The sequence below is a fragment of the Sturnus vulgaris genome, unplaced genomic scaffold (assembly GCF_052056855.1).
Source record: "Sturnus vulgaris isolate bStuVul1 unplaced genomic scaffold, bStuVul1.hap1 Scaffold_87, whole genome shotgun sequence".
In the NCBI taxonomy this organism is placed as follows: domain Eukaryota; kingdom Metazoa; phylum Chordata; class Aves; order Passeriformes; family Sturnidae; genus Sturnus; species Sturnus vulgaris.
Genome location: NW_028276756.1, coordinates 1516794 through 1524057, shown reverse-complemented (window position 1 = coordinate 1524057; position 7264 = coordinate 1516794). Strand labels below are relative to the sequence as shown.

At 50.1% G+C, this 7264-nt stretch overlaps 1 non-coding gene across 1 annotated transcript; it reads left to right on the top strand.

Moving 5' to 3' along the window:
• Positions 1-6106: 6106 nt before the first annotated feature.
• LOC148217283 (small nucleolar RNA SNORD45) lies at positions 6107-6190 on the top strand. Its single transcript, XR_015801127.1, has one exon. It is a non-coding gene; the product is annotated as a small nucleolar RNA SNORD45 (small nucleolar RNA).
• The last annotated feature ends 1074 nt before the right edge of the window (positions 6191-7264 follow it).

Genomic DNA, 7264 nt, shown 5'->3' with positions numbered 1-7264 from the left:
TCTAGTTCTGTGTGCTACTGGCTCGACTTGAATAAGGGGTGCATCAGGGACCAAGGGCTGAACAGGCTGGACAGGCTGTCTGTATGGGGGTGGGAGGTGATTTAACGATTCCCATGGCTTTAGCCAGTCCCTTCTTGCTGCCCGTCCGTTAGTTTGCAAAGGGTATAACGAATAACCTTCTTTTTCTTGCCTTTGAACTATAAATTTACCCCCCACACACTTTTTGGAAGCCACAAAGCAGCATATTCACTTTTTTTCCTAATTAAAACGTTGTTTTGAACTCATATATAGATTTAAAACCTGACAAATCTAATCTTCAAATGATTTAAACTCTGGCCAGTACAAATTATTTGCACAAATCTTTTCTTTTCTCCACTCAAACATACAGTACTGTATAATTTTCTGCTTACTTTTTCTCTTTGGGATTCCCTTGTACTTTAGTATTGTAACACTATCCCCAGGGGGCTGTCCTGAGGAATCTCGCTCCCCTTCTGGGAAACCCCCTCTCGGTTCCCAGGCACACCGGGTTCTCGTGAACTATTCTCATAATTCACAACCCCTGGGTCAGAGATTTTACTTTTCCTCTGACCCATCTCTGGCGGCAACATTTCCCTTGCTCTCTCTCATTCGTTCTGCGGTTCAACTCCTTCGCTTAATATACCAATCTCACTTCTTTTGCCAAACACTTGTTTCCTACCTAATTCCTTCTTTTCCTTTTATTCTCTCCCCAACCTCACTTTCTGGCCATTCTCCACAATCCTTTCTTAATCACATACTGAAACTTCCATCTATTATCCTCCCAACAGATAGTTGAACCTGGTTCATTTACTCCCTTCTTAAATCACTTCTTTCGAGCATCAGCTCCCTTCTCAAAGACTTTTCTCGTGAGTTCTCGGGCTGGGACTTTCCCTCCCAGTCCCTCCCGGGGTATTCACTCGCTCTCCCCTTTCAGACATTCCTCACTCACACACAAGCACACAGCCGCCCCCTTTACCCAACCCCATGGTACTCACACAGCCCATTTTCGCACAGGGTTCTTGTGCACAGGACGTTTTACGGGCACCTTTCCCTTTCTGCCGGCGTTCTCACGGGAGCCTTCTTCTTCTGGCATGCCTCCTTGTAGCGAGCTTCTTTTGCTTATGCTTTATTTTAATTTGGAACTCCTTTTCCAAGAGAGCCTGGTCTAGCCTTGGGACCACCTTAACAATTGGTGGGGAGCTCCTTCCCAAAACTAGCCATTCTTCACTTGGACTGGAGTTCCCGGGTTTCGGCACCAAATTGTTATGAATGATGTTCTATTTTTCCCAATTTATCAAGCAACAAGATTAAATTTAATAGTAAGTTTTTAATAGTAACAAAATGAATACAATCAAAGTATTGGAGATGACAATTAAAGTATTGGAGATGAAACAATCAAAGTGCATATATTTAAGAATATACAAAATTTGGCAGTAAGTAATTTAGTATAATTGAGGTTCGTATAAAGCATAAGCAAAACCGACCGGGGAGGGGCCCCCTCCGACCGGGGATACGGGGAGTGGCTCCCATTCCTCACGTATCAAAGCATCCAGGCTAACAATCCCACTTATATACTGTAGGCTACTGTAGTTTCTAGAAAGCTCCTCCTAGTTTCTATTCCTAAGATCTACGTAACTATACTGCACGGCGCATACTCTACTAATGGGTTGGGGGGTCTCTTATCCTTTTGAGGGTCTTATTTCCGGTGAAGGCCCATCATCATCATCAGTGACCGAGGTGTGACCTGCAGGTAGCGCAGGCGCCCTGTGTGACTGAGCAGATGTTTTCCATAACATGACTTTAATTAAGTCCCATGCTTGTGATCATTCCATTTTTGACAGCTTCAAGGTTGAAGCTGTATTTCTAGATGCCGCTTATCAGACCTTCGTCCTTCGACTATTCTTATCTGACTTTCTTCCAACCTCCTTCTTCGACTCCCAACATCTGTAAGATGTCTTTTATCCTGTCTCACCCATCTCCCCCTTCTCACTCTGTAACAATTGTCTTCTATTGATCTAAATACAATTTTGTTAATATAGTTACAACTTAATTAGCACGAATCACATTTATCACACTGCCCTCAAGGATCTGCTCTCACCAGTCCCTGGGGAGCCTTTGGCACTCCCTGCCCTCAGTGGGGCCACTGATGCTCCAAGGGACTTGGAGTTTTGCTTCTGACTCCTGGAGCAGCTTCTTCAACCTTCTCTCAGTGCCTGAGGCTCCTGGGCCCAGCCCCAAATCCACTGTGGAGGTGATTAAAATACAGAAAGCTCTCAGGATCTCTTTGTCTTCCTTCAATTCTCCTCAAGTCTGCAGGGCTTGTGCAGCTGATTGGAGTCAGTTTGGAGTTCTGTTAAGGAGGAAAATTTCGAAGTGCACCTCATGATTTTTGTTTTTATTCAGTTGAGTATTTTTTTATTTTTCAGTTCATTGTAGAGGTGATAGAAGCATTCGCCAGGTGATCTTGATGCTGAATGTCTCCTTAGGAGGTCTGGGCGTGTAGAAGAGTGAGCCTGACACTGATTGGACAACCTGCTCCTCACCCCTTCAGTCACCATGTCAGACATCGCCCACCTGGGACTGAGTCAAAATATTAAAAAAAAACAAAAAACCAAAGAATTTTTCCTTGAATTTAAAATGTACTTATTAATAAAATTTTATTAATAGTATTGGTTTTTTATACTAATATTGTTCTATATTTTTATCACCTTACTTCTATATTTATATAAAAAAATCTATGCATTTTTTGCAAGCAAAAAAGATTTTGGTCATTGGTTCTAAGTAACACTATTCCCATCATTAATTAATTTGTCAATTGACCACTATTGGGTATTGATTCCTCCCTCTTTATGTTTATAAGTCCTATTTTTACTCCTTTAGTGCTGTTTTTTTTTTAATCATTTTCTCAGACAGGGTAAAAGGGGCCACTCTGGAGGAGCCGGGTGGGAATTCGATGCGGCACTGAGGGATTCTGATGGACACTTCAGGATCGGGGCGGCCACTTGGGAGGCTCTAACGGGGCTCTCTGGGCCGCGGGGAATCATGGGAGTTGTAGGCACAGGTATAACACGGTTCAATGGAGCTGTGGAGCACCATGGGAGTTGTAGGCGCAGCGCCAAAGTGTCTCGGTGAAACATGGGGCATGACCGGAGATGAGGTCACGGCTGCAACGGCATGCTACAGGAACCGCGGAGCATGATGGGAGCTGTCGTTCCGGAGGTAGCTCGGTGTTTGGGGGCCCGGGAAGGCATTTCGGGGACACTTTTGCGTCCGAGCCACGATTTGAGGTCCTCAGGACAGAACGTGAACGGTTCGGGAGCACTCTGGGGGAACTTGGGGAGCTCTAACCGGGCTCTTTAGGGTGCAGGGAAGGGCAGGAGTTTTAGGCGCCAGATTATGTAATGTGAAACTCAGAAGCCGCCGGGGATGAGAGGAGATGAATTCCCAGAAATGACTGTAACGGGAATCTGTGGGGTTGGGAGCATTCAGGGGATCTGGGGATGCTTTTAGGGGGTCCCGAATGGGTGCTGTGGAGGCACTTCAGAATCCTGGAGGATCTGGGGGACACTTAAGGGACATGTGGGGACGGATACCGGGGTTCTGTGGGGCGTGGGGCATGACGGGCGTTGTAGTCCCAGCTCCAACGGGGTTCTATGGTTCCGGGGGGCATGATGGGAGTTATAGGCAAAAAGAAAAGATGGCGCTGACACCTGGCAGCGCCCCTAAGCCTCGATCCCCGGCGCTGATTGTTTGCAGGCAACGATGGGCAGAGGCGGGAGGAGCCCATTCAACCCCTCCAGTCCCTCCCAGTACAGCCCAGTTCATCCCCAGGACAGCCCAGTACAACCCCAGTGCCCCTCCAGCCCTCCTTGTACACTTGAGTTCATTCCTATTCCCTTCCAGTTCCCCCCAGTGTCATGCATAGTATGCCTCAGTGTCCCCCAATCTTCCCAACACTGTTCCCAGTGTGATAAATGTGAATCGTGCTAATTAAATTGTAACTATATTAACAAAATTGTATTTAGATCAATGGCAGACAATTGTTACAGAGTGAGGGGGGACATGGGTGAGACAGGACACAGGACATCTTCCAGATGTTGGGAGTCGAAGAAAGAGGTTGGAAGAAAGTCAAACAAGAATAGTAGAAGGACGTAGGTCTGACAAGCAGCATCTAGAAATAGAAAGTTTTGACCTTGAAATGGGCCAAAATGGGATGATTCCAAGCATGGGACTCAATTAAAGTCTTGTTATGGAAAACATCTGCTCAGTCACACAGTGCACCTGCGCTACCTGCGGGTCACACCTCGGTCACTGATGAAGACGATGAGCCTTCATCGGAAATAAGACCCTCAAAAGGATGAGAGACCCCTAACCCATTAGTAGAGCATGCACCGTACACACAGTGACAGAGATTTTAGGAATAGAAGGTAGGAGGAGTTTTCTAGAACCTTCTGTAGCCTACAGTATATAAGTGGGATTGTTAGCCTGGATGCTTTGGTACGTGAGGAATGGGAGCCACTCCCTGTACCCCCGGTCAGTTTTGCTTATGCTTTATACGAACCTCAATTATACTGAATTACTTACTGCCAAATTTTGTATATTCTGAAATATATGCACTTTGATTGTATTCATCTCCAATACTTTAATTGTCATCTCCAATACTTTGATTGTATTCATTTTATTACTATTTAAAAATTTACTATTAAATTTAATCTTGTTGCTTGATAAATTGGAAAAATAGAACATCATTCATAACACCAGGTAAGCAGTGGTGGTCGAATAAACGTCCTTATCCCAATTCACAAACTCTGCGGAGACAGTCAGTCTCACAGATAACCGTCTGGTCCTTGTAGATAACCACCAGTGAAATCTGGAAGTCTGCTCCTTGAGATTGGCAGCACTGATCAAACAAAGGCAGGAAGGGCTATCGGGAAGACTGATATTGCAAGCTGGTAGTCCATGCAACTTACTTGGAAAACATAACATAGCATAATATAACAAGGTGATTTTAAACAGAACTATTTAATCATATAATTTCTTTTATCTAGTGTCCATGCTTCACTTCAGAGCTTAGTATTCTGGTTTATACAAGCCCCAATGCTTTTGTGATTAACACGGATCTTTTATGGATGGTCCCAGGATGGAGGCAGAGGGGATGGAGCCGGCTGGGGTGGAGAAGGATGCCCCGAGAGTGGAGGGGGATGGGGATGGAGGCGGGGGAGATGAGGGTGGATCCAGGGCAAGGCGGGCACGGCCCGGGAGCGGATCCTGGCGGCGGCTCCTCCTCCCGGGGCAGCGCGGGCGGATGATCCTGGGGAGCGGCCGCGGGGTGCGGGACGGGACCGGGAGAACGGGGGGATAGCGGGGAACGGGGGGGATAGCGGGGAACGGGGGGATAGCGGGGATTGGGGGGATAGCGGGGATTGGGGGGGATAGCGGGGAACGGGGGGATAGCGGGGAACGGGGGGGATAGCGGGGATTGGGGGGGATAGCGGGGATTGGGGGGATAACGGGGATTGGGGGGATAGCGGGGATTGGGGGGATAGCGGGGATTGGGGGGATAGCGGGGATTGGGGGGGATAGCGGGGATTGGGGGGATAGCGGGGATTGGGGGGATAGCGGGGATTGGGGGGGATAGCGGGGATTGGGGGGATAGCGGGGAACGGGGGGATAGCGGGGAACGGGGGGGATAGCGGGGATTGGGGGGGATAGCGGGGAACGGGGGGATAGCGGGGAACGGGGGGATAGCGGGGAACGGGGGCATAGCGGGGATTGGGGGGGATAGCGGGGATTGGGGGGATAGCGGGGAACGGGGGGATAGCGGGGAACGGGGGGATAGCGGGGATTGGGGGGATAGCGGGGATTGGGGGGATAGCGGGGATTGGGGGGGATAGCGGGGAACGGGGGGATAGCGGGGATTGGGGGGGATAGCGGGGAACGGGGGGATAGCGGGGATTGGGGGGATAGCGGGGAACGGGGCGATAGCGGGGATTGGGGGGATAGCGGGGAACGGGGGGGATCCTCTGTGTGGGTGCCGGTGCCGGGGCTGTGGAAGGAAGGGGAGGAGGAGGAGGAGGAGGCGCTGGCCGGCCCGGGATGAGCGCTGGCATGTATTATCTGAGGCGAGCTGATGTCTCTCACCGCTTTAGCTCTAGAATTACTCTGAGGCCCGGCCATCCCTCCCTCCCTCCCTCCCTCCGGCAGCGCAGCTTTTGCCCGCGGTGCCATCGAGTCCCCGGGCCGGGCTCTGAGCCCGGAGCTCTGCTCAGGCCGGCCCTAAAGCCGCAATGTTTTGTGCTTCCCGCAGGTGTGTGGTTAAAGCCGGGACATTCCAGGCCCGGTGTCTGATGCAGCGTTTTGGAGAGTGCCCAGAGCTGCAGGTGCCAGTGGCACAGGTGAGGTTTGGGGTGACCCAGGCGCTCCCAAGGCTTTGGATGTGCAGCCCCTGGGAAGGCTCCCTGGGCCTGTGCTGGGCTCCTGTCAGCTCCCCAGGCATGGGTTTGTGGGCAGGGAAAGGAAAGGAGCCAGGGCCTCGTGTTCATCTGGGTCCTTTTGTATCTAAAGTCCAGATTTGGCTTCTGGTGCTCTATTTTCTACTGCAATTTAAACATTCTCTTTTTAATAAAACTATTTTTGGTGTCGTTTTCGTGTCCCTGGAGACACAATGGCCATCGTGTGGGGAGGAGGGATTGCTCAGGAAGGAGAAAGGATGGGGGAAAGGTGCTTGTAATTTTACTTCTCAATGTCCTCTGATTTTTTGGGCAATAACTTCAGGTCATTCTCCTCCATGGAGTGTGTTTGGCCAGTGATCAGGGCGAGGTTTCTCCCCGTTCTTATCCCAGGGCAGGAGCCTTTCAGCGTGGGCTCTGTGCCACTGGGTGGCCTCGTGGTTTTCTGTCTCTTGTGATCGCTGTGTGCATCTCCAGGGAGGCAAACGAGGCCATGCTGAGCCTCGAGATGCAAAATGTTCCCATTTGCCAGGGAAATGTTCGTGTTGGGCAGGCTGGGAACATCTCAGCATGTCCAGGGCCGGTGAGGGATGGGGTCCAGCACTCCAAGTGACGCTGGGACCAGAACCACAAGGACCATTTGGAGCCACACTTGACCCTGGGGATGACCTTGACCTCAGCCTGACGCTGCTTCACCCCAGGACAGGAGAGCCACCATCAGCTTTTATTACCCACCCATAAAAGCTTCACCTTTGAACCTCCCCAAATCCCATCTGGGACCCCCCCAAACTCTGGGA